Source organism: Bos grunniens, chromosome 2 (assembly GCF_055505025.1).
Source record: "Bos grunniens cultivar Pamir isolate PY7600 chromosome 2, Bosgru_T2T1.0, whole genome shotgun sequence".
NCBI classification, from domain to species: Eukaryota; Metazoa; Chordata; class Mammalia; order Artiodactyla; family Bovidae; genus Bos; species Bos grunniens.
The window spans coordinates 101,612,744-101,636,471 of NC_141166.1; the positions used below are offsets into that span (position 1 = coordinate 101,612,744).

At 39.0% G+C, this 23,728-nt stretch overlaps 1 long non-coding RNA gene across 1 annotated transcript; it reads right to left on the bottom strand.

Annotated features, from left to right (window-relative positions):
• Window positions 1-566: 566 nt before the first annotated feature.
• On the bottom strand, window positions 567-22,536 carry LOC147378419 (uncharacterized). The gene is made up of 2 exons (XR_015152114.1): window positions 21,572-22,536; window positions 567-961 (listed from the first exon to the last, which is right to left on the bottom strand). It is a non-coding gene; the product is annotated as an uncharacterized LOC147378419 (long non-coding RNA).
• Between the last annotated feature and the right edge of the window lie 1,192 nt (window positions 22,537-23,728).

Genomic DNA, 23,728 nt, shown 5'->3' on the forward strand with positions numbered 1-23,728 from the left:
TCACAGGCTGAGGTTCCATGTCGCTCTGTTTGACTTAGAGAGTGTCAATCACTGTGTGGTCTCAGATACATTGACTTGTTCACTGTTTGGTAACATTGCAATGACAATGTGTTTTAAATATATGCTGGAAGGACAATTTAAACACTTGACAGCAGTGAGAGTCAAGACAGACCATATTTTCCTTGCTGAATCTAGTATGCAAGAGAATCTGCACAAACCGCCAGTGTTTTATTGTCATTTACATAGTCTTCAAGTGTAGAAGGCTTGGTTAAGCAGGCAATTCGCTGGCTGGTTTTACCTTGAGAGCCTGATAGAGGGATGAAAGGTTACTAGTTGAAGAGAACAAAAAGGACTAGAACCACAGGTGCCAACCCACAGGTTTCCTATTCATTTTGCTCATTCTCTGTGCTGCCTCTTTCCTTAAACCCTGCTCCCACCCCCAGGCTACTGTTCGGGAACTGTACGCTTAACATGGTCCATGCAACACTTTCAAACCGGTCATCCACTTGTATTACAGGAAAGGGTCCAAGGAGAATGCAAAGAAAGAAAACATATAAAACACAGTCTGGCAGGATAATTTACTGAAGTATGCTTTATTCTCAAATTACACTTCCATCTTCAGCCCATGTCCAGAAAAAGAGCCACACCCTTTAGATTCCTTTGTTGCAGGAGCTCAGTGTTTCCTTTTTGACTTTGTTTGTCAACCCGTAAGAGCTCCTTGAAGGTATCATGGTATTATGTCATCAGGACGATGAGAAAGAAGTTGATCTGAGAGAGAAAGGGGGTTCCTTCCTCCCTCATCTGGGAAGAGAGGAGCTTACAACCTGTACCGCTTACCCTACGTGGAGCTTCAGCAGAGACGATGTCCAGGGCCAGGTGTCATGGCAAAGCAGGATTGGCTGCTTCAAGGAGACACTCACAGGCTTAGACAAAGTGCATATCAGTGGTGACTATGCGGTCTCTGTGAAATAAAGTAATACAACATTTCTTAGTCACACATATGTATGATTCTAAATTGGACAGTTTCAAATACAAACAAAATAGATTAAGCACATTTGTTAGCAGTGCATTCTACTTAGGTGTCCTTTTCTCCCATGGGTTGTGTGGCTGCTTTTATTTCTTATTTGGTTATACTTTGAAGGGTAGTGCCGACTTCTCCAAGGACCACGATTCTGTGATCAGAAGACCCAGACTCTATTATCTGAGCTTTGATTCCGTTCTATGGTCTTTAATTAATTGAACACCATTTTGTGGTTGTCAAGAATTGTGAAGGCTGTGAGATTTTACTTATTGATTAGATAACAATAGTTAGCCTGCCATAGTTTCATGAATGTTGGCTGATGACAGAAGACTCTTGGGTCAAAGATGAAGGACTTATTACTCACAGCACAGCAAGCATCATGGGTAGCATAGGTCAGTTCTTCCTTGTTTTCAAATCCCAGGGAGGCCATGCAGATGAGCCCAGAACAATGCCGCACATGTGTGGGTGGCATTTCAGAAAAAGATCTTTGAACTTAGGGAACTTAGATCTTTTATACTGGACAGCAAGCATGTCTGCCCTTTGTTCTGGTAGGAAACACTCTGTCTTCAAAGACTGTTTGCTATACAAACCTTCTTGAAAAGACATTTTGGAGCAAAGGTCAGTCCGTGTCTTTGCTCCTGAGACATGCAGAAATGTGATGGACACACAGAAAACAGTGCTGAGCCTGCTGTAGCATTTATAAAGGCTAAAAACTAACATGACCTCAACTCTCAAATAATCCAGTAAAAGAAACCAATTAGCTGGTTTGTGAAACAGAAAACTTCATTTTCCAGAGCTTCTTTTCTTGTGATTATGAAATAGGAACCATATCTACTCAGTCACTGCTTATTTTGAGAAACAAAGGAAAAAGAACAGTCTGACAAATGCTCTGAGTTTCATGATGGACACTCTGAAATAGAAGAGCATCATATGAAAACATTCTGGGTTCTAATCACACTTTTATTCTCTGATGCCCTTGAAGGAAGTATGATAAGCATACAGATATTTCATTCTAATAATGTGAAAATATTAAATTTTTAATGCTGAATGTGAATTTAAGCCATTAATTTCATCAAACTGTAAAGCTGACTTGTTTAGTTGCTCAGTCACGTCTGATTCTCTGCAACCCCATGGACTGTAGCTTGCCGGATTCCGCTGTCGATGGGACTTCCCAGGCAAGAATCCTGGAGTGGGTTACCATTTCCTCCTCCAGGGGGATTTTCCTGACCCAGAGATCAAACCTGCCTCTTTTGCATCTCTTGCAGTGGTAGGCGGATTCTTTACCACTAAGCCACCTGGGAAGCCATAAAGCTAACTGCTTGTGTGCCTGCTAAGTCATTTCACTTGTGTTCAACTGTTTGCAAACCTAGGGACTGTAGCCCACCAGGTTCCTCTGTCCATGGGATTCTCCAGGCATGAACACTGGAGTGGGTTGCCATTTCCTTCTCCAAAGCATGAAAGTGAAAAGGGAAAGTGAAGTCCCTTAGTCATGTCCGACTCCTAGCGACCCCATGGACTGCAGCCTACCAGGCTCCTCCATCCATGGGATTTGCCTGGCAAGAGTACTGGAGTGGGCTGCCGTTGCCTTCTCCAATAAAGCTGACTAGATGTGCTTAAATGTTCTGTTTTTATTGAAATCACTCTTTGGATTTCTTAAGAAAGCCAACACATTTGTTGTCTGTAACATTGCTGCATAGCTCAGGAACCCTGGGTTCTCCTTACAACATCTTCCCCACATCCGTTTGTCTTTTCCTGAAGACAATGATTCTTCATCACATATACTCTATATCCCCTACACAAGGAAGTCTAGAGCCACACTCTAGATCTAGTTAATCGATACATCTAAGGATAGAGCCTGAAATGTGCCTATTAAAAGGCCCCAGGTGATTCTGGAAGTCACTAAAGTTTGAGAAACAAACCTTTAAAATAACCACCAATAGAATTTCAGTAATTATATTCATTTTCTAAATTATGGACTACAAGACAGATGCATAGGCCAAGAAAGAGAAAATAATTGTTTTTTAATTAAATAGAATGACTTCTAAAGACCAAGTATATCTTAATTATATATATGTAAATAGCCTGATTAACAACAATAGGAAAAGGGTTACATAAAGTATTATATGTCCACTCTATGGAATATTTTGCAGTTGTTGTAAATGATCATTATGAAAACTAATTAAGCAATATAAAAATATCTATGAGAGATATACAAAAATGTAGAGTACAAAATTGCATGCATGTAATTCCTACAACTAAATATATGTATGAGTTTAGGAAAAACTAAGAGAGAAAAGGTCAGAGTTATAAGATTACGCATGGATATGCCACTTTGTATTTTTTCAAAAATATATTTAATGTATTTTTTCTACAATTTAAGCTAAAGAAATAGATTGTGATAGAGTTTGGGGTTCCAAATTGCAGCCTCTGATAATTCTACCAAGTAGAATAACAGTGCTATTTTATAAGTATTATGAAATGGGAATAAGTGAAAGTGACTAGTTCTGTATATTTTGATTGCTGATGGGGCCTAGATTTCATATTAAAGTATTAAGGTCTTTTTGTTTCCATCATCTTCCCCCTAACATCCAAACACTTATCCTTAAGACTTTTAACTCACTTCTCAAACTAGAAGCCAAATACTCTCCCTTTTCTCCTCCCTCCTGCAGTAGCTTAAGGTTCCTGCATCTGTCCACTGTCTCTCAAGGGACAGCACCATGATCTAGCCTCCAAAAAGTACCTGCATTTCCCCTCTCTGGAAACCCACAATAGAATTCACAATAAATTTTGCTCTGCAGTGCAAAAGTCACCTGACTGACCTACGAAAATAAGACATACTTGGGGGGTTTTTTTAGAGATTTTTGGTTCTTCTTAGAGTTTCAGTTTAGGAGGAAAGAATTTTATCCCTCAATTTACAAGTTGAAAACATGATATTGAGACTCTGAAGATGAAATACCTGTCTTCAACCACCCCCTTTTTCATAAGCAGTAAACTAATGTAAATAAAATAAAATCTTGTGTCAGGGATGCCATGCAATGTTGTTCAGGAGGTGCAGCATACAAGAGCTTAGGCAAGAGATTAAGTGGTGGCCAACATGGAGTCAGAACCCTGCTTGCTAGATCTGTTCCTTTGTTTAAGGGACTGTACATTCTCCTCCGGGCTTCCCTAGTAGTTCAGATAGTAAAGAATCTACCTGCAATACAGGAGACCTGGATTCGATCTCTGACTCAGGAAGATCTCCTTAAGAAGGGATGGATTACCCACTCCAGTATTCCTTCATGGAGAATTCCATGGACAGAGGAGCCTAGTAGCTACTGACCATGGGGTTGCAAAGAATCGGACATGACTCAGTGATTAACACTTTCACTTTCACATTCTCCACTGGGAGATGAAAGCCTCCGTAAGTTTGTTTATTTTTAAAGCTCCTTGATTGCATGGTTTTCACCCCATCAAAATGCCTCCCCAGGAAAGACTTAAATATAGCAGACAACCTGTGAATACAGAACTGTTCCCTTTCTTAGCACTTTTCCCCCACCTGTCCTTTTAACCATACTGGAAAAGAAAGGAACTAGATCAGACCCTCCCAAGACTACTCCTGGTGCTCAATTTTTTTCAGGGAATACAGACTCCTGAACAGAATACGACTCATGTTTACCTGACTTAACTCTAGCATCTGTCCCACTCAAGCACAATTCCAGGGAAGCTCAATAGTAATGATATTGGTGTCCCTAAAAATGCCATAACTCCTTCAGGATATTGAAAACAAAATGTAAGCTGGCTCTTTGTACCTACAATAAGTCTTCCCTATCAAATGATACAAACTCATAGTTATAAAATAGGCAAATACTCAGAATGTAATGTACAATATGATAAATGCAATTAACACTGCAATATATGTGAAAGTTTATCCTGAGTTCTCATCATAAGAAAAAAATTTTTACTATTTCTTTAATTTTGCAACTATGTAAGATGTAGATGTTCATTAAATTTATTATGGTAATCATTTCATGATGTATGTAAATTAAATCATTTTTCTGTATACCTTAAACTTTTACACTACTGTATGTCAATTATATCTCAATAAAACTTGAAAAAAATATAAGTAAAAAAATGTCCTTTCTCCTTATGAGCTTTAACTTCAGAAATAATGTGTGCATATAAGTGCTTAACACAAAATCCAGAACCATTGTGTATCTAATGAATAACAAGTATTCTCATCACTGTTGTCTCTCTCATCTAAACTTTTAGCAAAGAGGAAACCAGTCAAACACTCAATTGTAGGTGGGAAGAACACAGAGTAATGCACTGGGTAAGTTTCAGACTAGTTCCAAAACTGTATTTTCCGCTTAGCTAACCCTTACCTATATTGATGAATGTTCATATCATGCTTAGTATTGAAACCGTAACTTGTGACAGTCATGTGCCCACACAGCTGCCCCAAACCACCACAAGACTGCTTCTACCACCAAACCCATCTTATTGTTATCAATTCTTTAACCACTGATCTTTTTTTTATAGAACTACTTATTTTTAGCTTTCTCTCTAATTCAACTCTAACAAAAACTACAGCTTTAATTTTAGTTATTTAATAGTGTCCATTTTGTGGTTACTATCAGAAAACTTTTCCTATGAGTTCATCTTAGTGATTCAAGCAGTCTATTTTTTATTTACATTTTTAAATTATGAATATGATAACATTTACAGGAGACTTGGAAAATACAGAACAAAATTACATATAGTTCCACTATATATTAAAATTAATTTTTAAGTAGATAAAGATTTTTAGTTGGAGTTTCAATATCAAACTCAAAAATTAATAGAATAAATATTATTCTATCTAAAAAATAGAATAAATAAATAAATATACAGAGAAGTAGAAGGATATAGTAGACCTGAAAATCACTGTGAACCAATTCAACATAATTAAGATTTATACAATTTTCACACAACAGTAGGATACAAATTCTATTCAAGTTCCCATAGACTATAAAACTAGGAGACACTGGAACATATCCAAGGACATAAAACAAGGTGCAAAATTTCATGGTCTAAAGGTATTAAAATCATACAGGGTCTGTTCTCTTATCATTGTGGAATTGTGTTAGAAATCAATATCAAAAGATATTTGAAAATAACCCACATATTTTCAAGTGCAATGTGACATTTTCAAGCAGTTTCAACATCAAATTATACAGAAGCAGCAGCCCCAGAATTAACCTTTGACAACAGTTTTATTCAGTTCCATCAATAATTCAGAAATATGAAGAGTCTTAGAAACCCATAATGTTAACTACTGAGTGTTAAGACTGAATAAATCTCTGAATTAGACTGTTTGAAGTTATGAGTCTATCCCAGTTCCACCTGTATCTAATTCAAATCAAGGCTCAGAAACCATGCAGCTCATTGAATTCTCTTGGTGTCTCCAGGCTTGGTCCAATCTGACCCTCCACCTAAAGTGGCAAAGGCTATCAGGCCAGAATTAGTAGGTATAGGATTTATAGAGAGTCTAGGAGTTAGACTGGCATTTGCCTCTCATCTCCACGGGGAGAGAAGGAGCATATCATAGAACTGGAATAGATGAAGATTTATCAGAAAGAGAATGATAAGAGATGATGGAAAGTGGGAGGAGCAGATCACAGCTCACTGCCATGATATAAAACACAGCTGGACACACCTACCTAATGTGTGTGTCAGGTGTAATTTGACTATGGATTCTTAAAGAAATACTTGTCAGACATCCATCATGTTTGAGAAATATCTTTATGGATATCAAAATACATGATCTAACAGGCCCTTCTCCCCTCTGGGGAACACAGCATGTATGCCATACAAAGATCACAGGCCCTAGAGACAGACATACCTGGATTCAGATCCTGGTCTGCCATTTACTACCTCCAAGTTACTTGGTCCCTCAGAGCCTGTTTTATCCTCTGAAAAACATCTAATTCACAAGGGAGTTGTGAAAATGCCATGAGAAAGCTTAGCCCAACACAGAATAGGCTCTCAATAAAATTTAGCTTCTTATTAAAAAAAAAAAAAGAGATGTTAGCTTCCTGCTCTTTTCCTTCATAGGAATTTGCCTACTAGATGTTAAGGTAATAAAAAATAATCTCTGAATTTCCAAGATTAGCCTTTTGTGGAGTGGCTCCACTTCAAGGCAGTCCAATTAACACCCACTCTTCACCTTCACCCATGTGTTCATCAGTCTCAACAGGGTTAATCACTAGGAGGAGGTCACACAGCAGATTCAGGCCTCCTCATTCTTAATCCAACTTAACTTCTGAGTATCTGTTTCCAACAGGAAACCTGAAGTGCAAAGGCTTTATTTGTAGTTTTAAAAAAACAAATGGCTCTTCAAATTCATGCTCTTCCCACCCCATCCTTCTAGGTTCTAACACAATTAAAAGATATTTCTAATTAAATGTTTACAATAATTTTTATATTAATTTATGTCACATATATTTATGCTATAGGAGAGCCACTTTTTATGAAGTATAACTACTTATTATTACTTTTCTCCTGCAGGGTTTTCTTTTAAAAGTCTTTAAAGAAATAAAATATCAAGACTTTGCAATGCTGTTTGCACAGAACAATCAACTGGGGACATTTTAAAAATAATGACCCTTGGGACAGACCTCAGACCAATTAAATTAGCGTCTCTTGGGGTGGTACCAGGCACTGGAGAGTTTCTAAGGTTCCCCCAGATGACTGTAATGAGCAGCCTGAGGGAAGCAGTATGGAAAAGCCATGACTAGTTCTCTCCTCTTTGTTTATTACACCTCTCCCCGCTGATTAATCTCTAGTCCCGACTCCAGCCAAGGCTCTGGATGGGATTTTAGAAGAGCCACATCATCCCTTTCCAGGAAAGAGCCCGGTGAGTCTGCACTCACTTCCCAAGCTCAGCCCCAAAGCATTTCCTATGACACAGCTGTTCCTTTCAACCCTCCTAATGACTTGGCTTGGTTCCATGTCCCCACAGCACTGGGCTCCTCTTTTAAACTTGTGCTAAGAATGCCTCCATCCTGTGGTCACAAGAGATTTTGTTCTGTCTGCTAGTCCTTCAAGTTCTGGTTTCCTTGACAGAGCAAGAATCACCTGGGGATCTTGTCAGAATGCAGAGGCAGGGCCCACAAATTCTGCATGTCTAATAGCCTGATGGTGCTGCTGCTGCTGCTGCTGGTCCATCAACCACGTGTAGGGAGCAAGGACAAGGATGGTTTTTTCATCCTTAAATTCTAAGGAAGAATCAATTCTGTTGTTTCAAGGCCTTTTTTTTTTTTTCTTTTGTGGGACATTCTTTGCTACTTCCAGTATATTTAATGTTGAGCATTTAAAGCACAATTAAAGCATCGCTCCCACACAAAAGCACAATCCATTTTGTGAAAACCCACTTTTATATTCAGTTCACAGGAAGTACCATGGTAAAAAGAAAGAATTTTTCTGTGTAAATTAACTGAAAGCTACAATTAGGAGCAGTATATCCTATATCCAATGAAGATATCAACCCAAGTTGCTAAATAAACACCACCACATCGCCTCTGGAGCCCTTGGCAGATATCAGTGACCATTCATAATATTCTTTCTCTTTGAGCACAAATTTAGTCTTAGAATCCTTCCCAACACAGTATCCAATATCCAATATTTGCATCCCTGACATGGATATGATGAGAAACAACTCCAAGAAGAGCATTTCCCTTAAAAGCATTTCCCATAAAAGGGAGTAGCATTTTATTTATTCTGGCCAAACAATAACATTTCTTGGTGACACCAACTTGACAGTGAAATAAATTAGTATGTTTAAATGGTCACACACTTAAGATAACATTATATATATTTTATCCATAACTATGTAATTATATGTGTGCTTTATCAATACTTCTGAAATCCTTGATTTTAGTCTTTCTGATCTACTACCAACAACAAACAGCAATATTTCAAATGGTACTATGAAATAGCTTTGATAGAAAACCCATAGAAGACATTTAGAATGTTTGTTCCACACCCCATTTGCTACCATGCAAAGAACATGGTTTCTCCCTGACTACATTTCCTGGTTCCTTGTCAATGGGTGTATATCTGGAAAGCATGTGGCTTAAATCAGAACTCCCAAAACGTTTGGATTTTATGCACTGCTAATATTTTCAAAAAATATTTTGGAGACCAATATAAAGCTGTTCATCTTTAATTTACTAAGCAAAGACATAAAACAAATAATGACCATACCCTAAAACTGCTGTTTTATTTTTTAAAAGCACACATTAATACCAAAAAAATTAAGTAGGAGGGAACAACTCTCAGAATAAAAAGTGGTTCTTTAAAGTGAATAAAGTTAGCTTTAGGAAAAAAATCACTACATTATCTTCCTCATCACACAGTCTGTTAAAAACTTTATCATAGATAACAGACTATATACTGTCCTTTGGGCACTACGGATTTAGAACTCTGGGCAGCAGGTAATGTTTTCCTCATCAACAACAAGAACTAGGGTCTTTCTTTGCTCAGGGAATGAATTGGCTCTATTTGAACCAGACTTGGAAATCAGTGCCTGCCTAAATCAGCCTTGTGCCTATCATGGTATTGTGCTCTATATGGAGGACACCCAGCTGTCCCTGTAGGGCCAGCTCCTGTATCCGTCTGCTCCATCTCAGCTTCTTTCCCTCGTCTGCTCGTCCACAGTGATAAATTCTATCACGTCTACATGTGGCAATCGTCTCTCTGACCTGCTGAGGAAAAGGCCAGGTTATGGACAAAATGAGCTTTCCCTTTCTTCATTTATTCTAGGATGTGAACCTCTGATTTCTAGCAAGTCACTATAGACTATTTTATACTGTGTGGGTTGCTTTTATGAACCCACTTATGAGGCAGCCCACACAGTATTAAGTACTTAGAAGAGGAACAAGTTTCTGACTCTCTGTCAGATTTTAATCCTGCCATTGCTTTTAAGAAGCTGCATTGGCTTTGAAAAGAAGGCAAAACAATTATGTTTTCTCCCAGTCTTAAGCTGGCCTCAATGACAGAAAAGATGAAATCAAAGAAAAAAATTGGAGGGATTAGAGAAAAAATAACTTTTGAAATCTTTACTAGCAGATAGGCTGTGGAAGCAGTGGCAGGATTTCAAGCAAGGGAATGGCAGGAATCAGGCCAAGACCGTGACATCAAGACTGGAAGTATGACACTGGAATCCAGAGTAAAGCAGAAATAGCACAGGCCACAGCTGTGAGTCTTGATAGTGCCAAAACTAGGAACACAATAGGTCAGCATTAGATCATTATTTGAGACTCAGGAACACAAAAGGCCAGAGGCAGGAGGATGCTTAGTGAAGCGCCTGATTCAGGCTTTCTGGAAAAGAAGACCTAAGAGACCTTAAAAAGACCTCTTGGAAATCTGCTCCTCTGTTGTATCTAGCCTAAAAAAATAACTCTCATTTGAACAGTCTGTTCATTGCCTGTTTGTGGAACCTACCCTGAAAGAATGATGAAAGCCTCTGAGGTTGATTCTACACACCAAACTGGTTCGGTCATATTGACTAAAGCAATATTTTAAATAAGTGTGTAAATTAAGCTGTTGTGTTCTGTTGATAGATATAGCCTGAATCTACACTTTGTGTTAAAACTGTCTCAATAATAAAATTACTGATGTGTGTAGCAGTATAAGTAGACTTGTTCCTGTTGCCGCTGGTTTTCTTCTGAAGTCCCAGAGCAGAGAACAGTGTTAAGAGCTCACATCATAAATTTGCTCAGGAGTCACTTAAAAACACAAATCCAGAAATTCAACTTTAAAAATAAAAGGTAAGTAAGTTTACTAAAGGTAAACTAAAAGTTACTAAAAAAATAAAAAGTAAGGTGATGAATCCTGACAAGATTATATTTGGCATGGGGGTGGGATGGGGGTTGGGGGATGTGGGGGAAGGAATTGTCCAGAAAGAATAATCATTTACTGAAAAATTTCAAAAGGAAATGGTAACAAAGAGACAAAAGATAGATACTAGTGTGCATTTAGAAAGAAGGGAACACTTTTGCAATATTAGTGGGATTGTAAATTGGTATAGCCACAATGGAAAACAGTATGGAGGTTCATAAAAAAATTAAAAATAGAGCTACTATATGATCCAGCAATTCCACTTCTGGAAATATACCCAAAGGAAATGAAAACACTAACTCAAAAAGATATCTGCATCACCATGTTCACAGTAGTGTTATTTACAATAGCCAAGACACAGAAGCCACTTAAGTGTCCATCTATGGATGAATAAAGTTGTGAGATACATGTATATATATATATAATGAATATTATTCACCCATACAAAAGCACAAGGAAATCCTATCATTTGTTACCACCCATAAGCATAATAACCTTGAAGTCATTATACTTGGTGAAATAAGGTAAAGAAGGAATAAGATCTCACTTATGTGTGGGATCTAATATAAAACAAAGAAACAAACCAACTCACTAAATTCCTTGAAAAAGAAATTAGGTTTGTGGTTACCAGAGGCAGAGTGTGGGAGGAAAAGGAGTTCAAGGAAGGTGGTCAGAAGATACAAACTTCCAGTTATAAATAAGTGCTAGAGATGTAATGTCCAACATGATGACCATAGTTAACACTGCTACACGACATCTAGGAAAGTGAAGAGAGTAGATCCTAAGAGTTCTTATCACAAGGAACTTTTTTCCTTGTATTTTTGTTGTGTCTATAAGAAATGATGGATACTAACTAAACCTAGTATCGTAATTATTTCACAATATTTGTAAATTAAACCATCATACCATGTACCTTAAACTTAAACAGTGATGTATGCCCATTATTTCTCAGTGAACTGAAGGGAAAAAAAGGGAAATAACGATTGAGATACAGAGCTTCAATTAGTCTCCTCAGATTTTGATAGGATTTACCACCTTAAATTTAATGAGTGGTCTTAAATCCTTGCTAATTTATCATGGCATCCGGCCCCATCACTTCATGGCAAATAGATGGGGAAACAATGGAAACAGTGACAAACATTATTTTTGGGGGCTCCAAAATCACTGCAGATGGTGACTGCAGCCATGAAATTAAAAGATGCCTGCTCCTTGGAAGAAACGCTATGACCAACCAAGACAGCATACTAAAAAGCAGAGATATTACTTTGCCAACAAAGGTGTATCTAGTCAAAGCTATGGTTTTTCCAGTAGTCATGTATGGATGTGAGAGAGTTGGACTATAAACAAAGCTGAGTGCCCAAGAATTGATGCTTTTGAACTGTGGTGTTGGAGAAGACTCTTGAGAGTCCCTTGGACTGCAAGGAGATCCAACTGGTCAATCCTAAAGGAAATCAGTCCTGAATATTCATTGGAAGGACTAATGCTGAAGCTGAAACTCCAATACTTTGGCCACCTGATGCGAAGAACTGACTCCTTGGGAAAGACCCTGAAGCTGGGAAGGAATGAGGGAAGGAGGAGAAGGGGACAGAGGATGAGATGCTTGGATGGCATCACTGACTTGATGGACATGAGTTTGAGTAAGCTCCAGGAGTTGGTGATGGACAGGGAAGCCTGACGTGCTGCAGTCCATAGGGTCACAAAGAGTCGGACATGACTGAGTGACTGAACTAAACTGAATTTATCTCCACACAGATGCTTGATTGCCGCTGAATATCAACTTGCATAAAACTGAACATCTCCTCACCACCATAGTCCCATTCTCTCTACATCCTTCATCTAGGTTCTAGAGTGACTACAAAGTTTCAGTGAAATGAGAGATGTGCATACAGTATCTAGAGTGTTGTCTGGCACAGCAGTTTCTCTCAGTCACTGGCATTAGCAGTTTTCCAATCATCTCCTTACAGATGCAGTAGTATCGTCAACAACTGCCTTTCCTTGCTTTTCTACAACCAGTCCCCACAATCTGCCAACTTTACAGTCAAATCATCATTCCTAACTGACCTCCTTACCTCTTCTCTTCGTTATATTATAATATTTTATACCTCTCTGTATCCCACAAACTAGTACAAAGTAATTTCTTTTACTCAGAGCTTTCAGCCATTACATAACCATTTCCTCTGAAGGCTCAGAAGAGAATGGTATACACAAAAGATGTCTCAACTAGATGACAGAAATTTTTTAAACATAATGGGAAATCCCAATAAATAAATACCCAAGGTACGTTTAACCTCAGAAATTTTCAAGACTCCAAAGCTATTCTAGCTGTGGTTCCACCTGTTTCCAGAGCATGGCCCCCTAACTCTAGCAAGGAGCACTCAACTGGAAAAAAAAAAAAAAAAAACCTTGCCCAGTACACCCCTGCCTGCTGGGTCACCAGTTGGTTGAAAACTGGTTCTTGTGCAGGCAGCTTCCCTGACAAGCCCCCACTTCATTACAACCAATTTCATTCAAAGCTACAAACCCAATCCCCACGGAAATGTTCTCTGGTTTTAGAGGAGACTCAGATTGTGCACCTAAACTAAGGGAATTTTCCACTCATTCTGATTATTATAGATTCTCCTCTCAAGAAAGAGTACATCATATGGTAGAAAGAGCCTGGGCTCCAGAATCAGACAGGCCTCAATTCAAATCCTGGTTCCACTTAGTAATTGTGTGACCTTGCCATCTCTGTTTTTTCATCTGCAGAACGAGAACAAAATCTACTTAATAGTGTGGTTGAGATGAGTCATTGAGATAATGACATTAATGATAATACAGAGCAGTTAGTATGGCATCCAGCACAACAAAGTTGCTTAGTAAATGTGTTTCTTTATCTTCTTTATTAATATTTATTTTTGTCTCTCTTGTCTTGTGCCCTGAATTATTTTCAAGATCTTGGGGGAAAGCCTGGAGTCCTGCCAGTGATGACTCATTATGAACATTGTCATAAAGTTTCTTTGTTGTATACCTTGAACCATAATTCTTATAAATGGGTAAGACCAAAGTATTCAATTGTATAGTTTCCTCAAGTTTCTGGGTGGGATTCAATTCCAGAAAAGAAGGAATATCCAAAGCCTTTCAGTCTCTTTTTTCTGTGAATAAGAGTCTTGTTACTATAGGAAGTTTTTCTTAACATGTAATGCCAATAGGAAATTCTTCCTTTGGATATATCATTAACTCAAATGTATAATTAACCTCATAGGACTTCTGGGTACTGTGAGGGTACAAATTATGTGCAAGTCATGGCCTCTACTCTCAAAATACATGGAATAATTCTAGAACAATAAAAGAATATATAAGATATAGCTAAACTGTGTGTTTCAGAATTTCGGTGCTTAGAAAAGTTCCAAAGAGACAGGAAAGTCTCCCTAACGATAAGGGAAAGTTTCAGCTTAGGGAAAACGAAAAAGATTTCCAATTCAAGAACAGAATATTCACAATGAATGTGTCATCAAATACTAAATTAACTATGTTTGTTACAAGTTGGATAATTTAATTTTTCTTCTCAAGAAACCCAACCGCAGCCTTGCACACTGGGCAAGAGCCCATCTCTGCAGCCCGCCTGCACTCAGCCGTCCTTGTTCGCATCTGCATTCCCCACCTTTACCTGTGCTCCACCGTCTTTGCTTCTCAGTGTTCTCCTATGTCCTACCCCTCATAAACAAGTTCTGTGTTAGAAGTTTCAATGATGACAAGAGATAGAATGATAAACTATTGATGTGTTAGAGCCAGATGTCATTTTAGACATCATAGATTACCCTTCCCTTCATCCACTCTATGCAAAGGACTTTCCATCTTCCACTACCATTCAGTTACTCATTATTTCACTTCAAAAATATCTAAGCCACCCTACCATATACAAAGTAACTGTAGTTACTGCTAAATCCCATTTTTCCTTAAGAATCTTATCTCCTGCCCCTTCTCTATGTCATCAGGTTAAACAAAACTGAGAAATGGATACAACTCTTTGGTACTCCTAATCTCTTCATTCTTAGCCCACATTCTTCTTCACTGACCACCCCCATCCTAGTTCCTCAAAAATTTCTCATTTCCCTTATCAATAGTTATCATTAGAGTCTTCAGTTACCCTAAGGTTTAATGGCCCATAACAGTATAACATTTCTCCTTTATGAATTACATTTTAATTGGGGTAAAAGACTTCTATTACAAGTAAAGGTCTAGCCTATTTTGGACACCAGTCAAGGAGGATTTGGGGAGCCCCAAGGCTTCAGTGCGGAGAAGGCAATGGCACCCGTCTCCACTACTCTTGCCTGGAAAACCCCATGGATGGAGGAGCCTGGTAGGCTGCAGTCCATGGGGTCGCTGAGGGTCGGACATGGCTGAGCGACTTCACTTTCACTTTTCACTTTCATGCATTGGAGAAGGAAATAGCAACCCACTCCAGTGTTCTTGCCTGGAGAATCCCAGGGATGGGGGAGCCTGGTGAGCTGCCGTCTCTGGGGTCGCACAGAGTTGGACACGACTGAAGTGACTTAGCAGCAGCAGCAGCAGCAGCAACAAGGCTTCAGTGGGGAGCTGAAAAAACATTTTAGAGCTAACATGTGTTATATCTATCTTCAAGTAATATAGATAATATACTTCAATAAAAGCTACTGTTGAACATTGTCATAACAGGCTAAAATGAAAACAAATCCCTTACATTCAAAAGTTTCTAGGTAAAACTGTATATTTCCTCCCAGTTCCAAAACCACTCTGTTGTATGCCCTATGAAACGGAGCTGAAATGTTGGAATATTTCTTCTTTCAATAAGCGCAATGTCAAGTTTTGTCAGTGTAGAGAACTGGAGAGACTATGAGAGGAACAGGGCTTCTCCTACTGATTCTGGAACTTTCCATTTGCTTCTTCTTGTTCCCAGCTCATTGCTGCCAGCTTCATGTTTGAAGTTCATCCAGTGCCACTCATCTCCATCAAGTTACTGCGGCACATGTACAGACAGCTTCTCATCAAGTTTCAGCAGCATCCTGATTGACAGCTTCCTGAGTCTCATAGGCATCCCAGAAGTCAGTTACCCAGCCTTGGCCCATCTGCACTTTGGAGGAGTGGAGTGGTTCCTGCTTTTCCAGTGTCCACAGATCAGTCCTAATCTGGGCAACTGGATTGCAAAGTTCTCTGCAATCCAGTGGTCCACAGCCATACCTTTTCCAATGTGGCCTTAATCTCAGTCTTGGGGAAGAGGAATATTTTCCACATTTGCTCCCTCTTTGGGTACCCTCCCTGAACTCTAGGCTATTCTTTTGAGTTATCTTTATCCTTTATAAATCACCATCTGTTACAATTAATAATTCTTTATATAAAACTTTTCCTGTTTAAATTACTCTATGGTGTCTGTTTCCCCTATTGGCTTCTCACTGATATAAGAAGGGGGAGGAAAATATCTTCATTTCTGAGGAATAAACTATCAAAGCATTTGTTTAAAAACTCAAAGAATGCAAAGAATCAGACAGTTTGACTTTCTGCCACAGCAATCTATTACAAATGAACATAATATCTTGATTATAATAAATGAGGTAGAAAAAAAAAACAATGAACATTCAAATCTTAGAAAAAATTCTAAGATTCTCATATTAAGCCTGTACTAAAACAAAGCAAAATAAACAAACAAAATTAAAAATTCAAACCTAAATACACAAGGGCCCTAATCAATTGTCAAGTTTCAGTATTGTTGTGCCCGAATGATTATGTCCTGTACTTATTTAAAAAAAATCATCTGAGGGATCAAAGAAAAGGAAGCCAAACTAGTTAGACTTTTATATTTGTTTTCTGCAAAAATATTAGTACAAAATATGCCACCTCGTGTGAAGAGTTGACTCATTGGAAAAGACTCTGATGCTGGGAGGGATTGGGGGCAGGAGGAGAAGGGGACGACAGAGGATGAGATGGCTGGATGCCATCACCGACTCAATGGATGTGAGTCTGAGTGAACTCCGGGAGTTGGTGATGGACAGGGAGGTCTGGTGTGCTGCGATTCACGGGGTCGTGAAGAGTCGGACATGACTGAGCGACTGAACTGAACTGAACTGAATGCCACAAACAGGATCTGCTGGAAGCATAAGGCCTACTGTCATGATACTTTGTACATGGTGTTCAGAGTTTCACTCGTTGACTCGTGAGATTCCTGACTGTCTCACAGAGTTATTATAAAGATCAGTACCTAGGACAGTGCTTGCCACATAGCAACTTCTCCAAAAGTCTTTTTTTTTTTTTTGATGGCTATTGCTGTTACTCATGATTTCTTTTTTTACTATAACGAGTATTATAGCAAGAAGATTTTGGTTGCCAGTAACAGAAAAGCCAACTCAAATTAGCTTAAACAATTTTTTTAAGTGCTACATAATAGGGAAGTCAAGAGATAAAGGAAAGTAAGCTCTGTATTCCAGACCAGAGTTCTGGAATTCACTGAGATTAGATTGACTTGAGTCACTTAATAGCTCTCACCAATAGATCTGCTCACCACAATAGCAAAGTTCAGGGAAATGTTATATGCTGACTGATTTAAGCCAATCCTAGTTTACGCATGGAATCAAGGGTGGAGTTTTCCCAAACTGCGCATAGACTATAATGGGGAAAAAGAAAAAACAAATATGGATGCTACACAGAGATATAAAAAGACCTTGCTTAAATAATTTAATTTCCCTCTGCCTAGTTTTCCTATAAAGTTCATTTAAATTCACATTGTGATTTTATAGAGACAGTGAATAAACAACAACAAAAATCTCACATAGTCTCATCATGTGCTGCCGCTGCTAAGTCGCTTCAGTCGTGTCCGATTCTGTGTGACCCCATAGACGGCAGCCCACCAGGCTCCCCCGTCCCTCGGATTCTCCAGGCAAGAACACTGGAGTGGGTTGCCATTTACTGCTAAGTGCTTAAATTCTTTAGATACACTCATTCAGTCCTCAAAACTACCGTAAGATTTAGGCAAGGAGCTATCCATGGAGTTAGGATTTGGAACCTAGACAATAAGTCTCCAGGAACTGTGTGCCTTACCCTTCTGCTAGACTACCTCTCAATAAAGCAGTGATTTTCCCCATTCAAAGCCTGAAACCCAATGACAAAAGACAAAGCACATAGGCCATTCACTTATAGAGTAATCTAAAGTTCTCTAGTCACCTCCACTCAGCTTCCAAACCTTAACGGCATCCTCACATTATAAAGTCAAAGATGATCGGTACATGGGATCTAGAATCTCTAATTCTTAAAGACAGGAAAGCTGTCAACACTATCAATCAGCTGCTTGATACTGAATAAGTCAATCTGAATCTCAGTTTCTTATCCTTTGAAGTAGAGGACTACAACTAGGTTATCTAAAGAACAGCTGTACACATATACAAACAATTACTCCTACACTTCTATTACGACCTCAACTTTTCCTCCTCAAACAATAGCTTCTGATTTTACTTGGGACTCATGTTTATTGAATTTTTTTGTCATGTTTCTGGCATCTCTCCAAATATGATAAAATTAAAAAGGAACTTAACTGGTAAACCAAAGAATAAATAACACACAAGAAATCATGAAATCTCTCTGCAAGATTCAGCTAGTTAATCCTCCCAACACCCTCCTGGAATCAAGCTAAACCATTTTCAAAGGTCAGATCTTTGAAAGCCTGACTTATTTTATTAAAGCCATAGAAAAAATCCAGAGTTTATGGATTATCCTTCCTGTCTCTCCCTCTTTTCTCTTCTCGTCTCACTGCCATCATGTCTTAGAGGTTATAGATGGGGTAAAATGTTTTTTTATCTCATTTATATGGAATTACAAGTTGGAACTATTAATCTTGCTAATATTAGAAACTATATCAGGACTAAATTACTGTGCCGTGTGCTTGCATAGAAAATTATTGATGCACCTTAAGTACCTCAGAGCAATTTCAATTTCATAAATTTATAAATCCAAAATAAATGTCTCAGGTAGTGCAAAATTTGCTTTCCACCATTTATACATTCTTGACCTTCATAAAGAATCCAAATAATTTCTAATTTCTCTGTTCTAATACCTAAACTATTTTCTGGGTTTCTCAGCTTGATAGAAGGTGCCTGTGAGACTCATTCTTTTGGTTGGTGATTCTCATTAACCTCAGACAAGAGAAACCCCAGTACATAGATCAAAATGAAAGGACCAGTTGGCAATAAACTAAATATATTGCTACACTGGCCACTAAAAGAGAAAGTAGAATGTATAATACTGAAACAAACCTTTCTGTGATGAGGTACCTTCATTCCCTGATGAAATTCTGTCAACTTATAGAGATTTTTTATGGAGACTTAGATCGTTCACCTTGTATCTGGTAGGAAGTATCATGGATTTTTTTATGAGACTTACTGAGCAATCCATAACAGGTTAGAAGGGGGGAAAATTGAAGGCTAAGTAAATCTGCAGAAACAAAATGTGCACTGTCATCTTCCTTAACTAATGGTATTGCATCTGCTCCAAGGCTGCTCTAAATTGACACTTGAGAAAAGGCAGCAAGCCTACAACCTCCTCCACTTCTCCCCATGATCCCTACTCCTGCCCCACTCTTCTTTTGCTGTCTCTAGTAATATCATCCTTACATGCCCATCCTAAGACCAAACTGGTAGATATCCGGCAGGGATCGGAGGTGACACATGCTCAGTTTGTTAACTTCCTGGCAGGCTGGAAGCTTTCAAATTGGACGTGAGAAGAAATAAAAAGTGGTGGAGAACACATCTGAATTTCTTTCTGCCTCTAAGATTTCGTGCTCTCAGTGACTGAAGGAATGACTGAAGGAATCTGTATTCAATCAAGTACACTGTAACGGACATCCCAGATGCACTACAGTGAAGTTGTTAAGAACACGGACTTTAGAGACAAATGTCAGAAAGTGAAAGTGAAAGTCACTAAGTCGTGTCCAGCTCTTCGCGACCCCATAGACTATACAGTCCATGGAATTCTCTAGGCCAGAATACTGGAGTGGGTAGCCTTTCCCTTCTGCAGGGGATCTTCCCCAACCCAGGTCTCCCACATTGCAGGTGGATTCTTTACCAGCTGAGCCACCAGGAAAGCCCAAGAATGCTGGAGTGGGTAGCCTATCCCTTTTCCAGAGGATCTCCCTCACCCGGAATCTGAACCGGGGTCTCCTGCATTGCAGACAGAGGTTTACGCTTACTAGCTATGTTGCTGCTGCTAAGTTGCTTCAGTCGTGTCCGACTCTGTGCAACCCCATAGATGGCAGCCCAGGAGGCTCCCCTGCACCTGGGATTCTCCAGGCAAGAACACTGGAGTGGGTTGCCATTTCCTTCTCCAATGCAGGAAAGTGAAAATTGAGAGTGAAGTTGTTCAGTCATGTCTGAATCTTAGTGACCCCATGGACTGCAGCCTACCAGGCTCCTCTGTCCATTGGATTTTCCAGGCAAGAGTACTGGAGTGGGGTGCCATTGCCTTCTCCATACTAGCTATGTGCCCTTGGATAAATTAGTTAGCTCTCTTTATGCCTCAGTTTTTGTATCTGTAAAAGAGCACCTTCTTCGTAGGGTACTTCAAAGAATTAAATGAGGTAATACATGTAAATCACTTAGAATTGTGCGAGGACCACAGGAAATGCTATATAGGTATTAGTCATTATTATCTTAGCTGAGACTTTTTATAACCTTTCAATGTTTCCAAGCAACGGTCATTTATCCTATGTTGATTTTTCCCCAGACCATGGAACTCATTATCTCCCAAGGTAACTTACTATTTTTCTTTCTTTCTACAGTGAAGCAAAATTGTGTTCTTTTTGTCTCCTACTTACCTTGAGGTTTACCTTGGAACTCTATAGAAGAATATAATTGATATTTAAATGCAGTTATTTCCTTGCTATAAGCTAAACATCTTCCATTCCTGCAATCACACATATGTAACATGAATGAGTTTATAACTAGTTTGTCTATGATCTTTTTAAACAGTAACACCTGGAAAGATGGGTCTGGAAGAAGAACTAGTGCTTCCCTCATTCTAGAGGGAATTCAAAGGTCCTATTCATTTTGGGATTTTATTAGCATCCCTCTATATCCACCTCAGGTGAAAGTCTTAAGTCTTTTTTTGTATGACTGCTACAAATTGCATCTCATCATCCCTTTCTGACCATATGCAATTTTTTCCTGTTTTTTTTTGTTTGTTTGTTTATAGGATGGTGGATGGTTGTAGAGTAATGTAGTCTGTAAGTAAAAGTAGTAACTAGACAACTTTATAGTTACTCCTGTTATAGCTCATAAGGCATCAGCCTACAACATGAGTTTGTCAAGATATTTTTGGATTTTAGTTTTATCAACCTTTATTTCTTCATACATAAGGAAGTGTCCTCTTTCTTTTGATAGCCAAAAATATGTAGCCATCATACAATGAGGATGACAGAGCACTGGGAAAGGTAGAGTCCTACTTTTATTGCTAGTCTTAAAATAACAGGCTTAACATACTTCTTACATGCTCAGGCTCTCTGGGTACCTTGCAGCTTTGGTTTGTAACAATAGTTACCCAAAACACTAAAATGGTGTCTATCTATCATCAAGACTATAAATAATCCTTTAGAATGTTAAAGGCCAAATTAAGATTTTAGAAAATTTTTACTTATAAATCTATAGAAATGAACAAAAAGCCAATAGGTTAGCCTAAAGGAAATCAGAATGAACTTACTGTGAATATGCAAAAGGTACAAAATTGATTTTTAACCCTTGATCTTCTGCTTGCTCAGTTCCTGGACGTCTAGGCAGGCGTCTTCTCATGAGTCGCTCTGGCTCTGAGAACTGCCTCTCTGCCCACACAGCACCTTGTACGTATCTCTGCTCTCATCTTTGGCAATGGGCGGAGGAAAATGTTGTTTGCCCATCTGTCTGTTCCTTAAGATCATGAGCCCCTCAAAGGCAAGAAAAAGCATTTTAATGATTTTTACACCCAGCATAGAACCGAACACTTAATAGATAATATATGTTTATTGAATAAGCATGCCTACCTCCTCCCTACTTCCACCAAATCTCCTTCCCCTCTTCACTCTAAGGGCACTTTGATTCTACAAGTCTTTATGACAGAAAACATACAAATCAATACTGGAGCAATACTTTGGCAGAAATTTATGTTGCGAACTATCCATACCAACCATTCCTCCCAGTGCCATTTATAGCGATTGAGGTGGTAGTGAAAAAAGAGTATCCGTCATCCCTGCAAATGCCAGCCCTGTTGTGGCCATTGGCCAATGAAATCCCAGAGCGTCAGCCCACCAGCAAGTAGAGGCTAGAAAATTCTGCTTCTCCCACAAATACCATGCCTGGAATATAGATTTGTACTGCAGGTGTCTTTGTCATTAAGTTTCCCAATTAAACACCTACCCGTGCAGCCTGGCTGCTTATGTCCTTGGCCAGAGTTACAGGCACCTGGGTCCCCTCCTGAAGGAAGAAGCCTATCTCTAAATCCCGGTCAGCAATGAGGAACACCAGCTTTTGTGACTTCCACCTCCTCCAGGGTAGACTCTGCTTTCCAGGAACTCTTCTTCGGGAGGTCTTTCACCCAGACCTGCCTAGAGAACCTTGTTGTCCTATGGTGGCAGTCTCTTAATTCTTTGATTAGCAAACTGTTGGTCGTTCACCTCTGCCTGAATGGGAACCTGACTTGTGACTCCCAACCCCTAATTTGGACTTGGAGCTCCCCACCCACTGAGTCCCCTCCAGTCCTAAACATAATACTCTAACCCTTGTCAATACCAGCTTGGCTCTCTTGACTTTCCATACCAATTTGCTCCTTCCTCCCCTGCAGAAATCACTGTATTTCTGTCTGCTCTAGTCACATGGTGTATGACTCTGAGAGGAAAACAGGAGGGGGAGGGAATAGGAAAGGAACCACTAGAGACAACAAAAGCTTCCATCTGCCTCACATGTTTTGCCTAGAGCCAGAACCAGCATAGGTTCTACATTCCACACACACAGCCAAAATTTCCTCCAAAAGAGTCTTTGTGTGTCTTGGCCTCAGGACCTTCTTGCAAACAGAGCTCCATCAAGTTGAGACCGATTACCCAGAATTAGCTGGTTCTGCTGTGTCTTGGGCTCATACCAAGCTCATACACCAAAGTAAAAAAAAAAAAGGCGGGGGGGGAGGGGGGAGAAGAGGGATGGGGCCCAGAATGGAGGGATCATGGGGGCATTTCCCAGTTAAAGCATCAACAGCGATTTAAAAACAAACAAACAAAACTATGTGTATAAAATCCAACTCCAAAAAGTAAATTCTTTAGAGAAAAGTTTTCCTTTCACCAATGGCTAGTTCACTTTTTTGTTGGCTATATTTATAGTATTAGATAGGCTTTGTTTTCCCATTATACACAAGAGAATTTGAGGTTTATATCAGTAAACTAATTAGACAATGTAAGATTCTAAAGGATATTAATACTTCCTTATATGTTAGATAAGTAAATGGAATGTTTTTAATCATAAGCTTATTCATCATTTTAGATTAATTCAGAATTATTTCCTTTTTATACAATAATTTCTTCAGGAATAGAAATATCTCAGGCTTATTTGACACTTAAGAGAGGGTGGTGTTTTAAAGTGGAAAAGAAACTAGACCAAGAATCTGAAGTTCTAAATTCTAGTCTTTTACTGACTGGGAAGCTTTGAGTAAGATCTCAGATTTCTTATCCGCAAAATGCAGGAGCTGAACGAGGAGAGGGCTCCATTGCCACAGTCCTTTTCCTGTTTAATAACCTGCTACACTGAGAAAAATACACTCAGATTCAAAAAACAGATTTTAATCTGAGTGCTGCCTCTAACCTTCTTGGTGACTTTGAGCATTTGCCCTCTCCTGTTT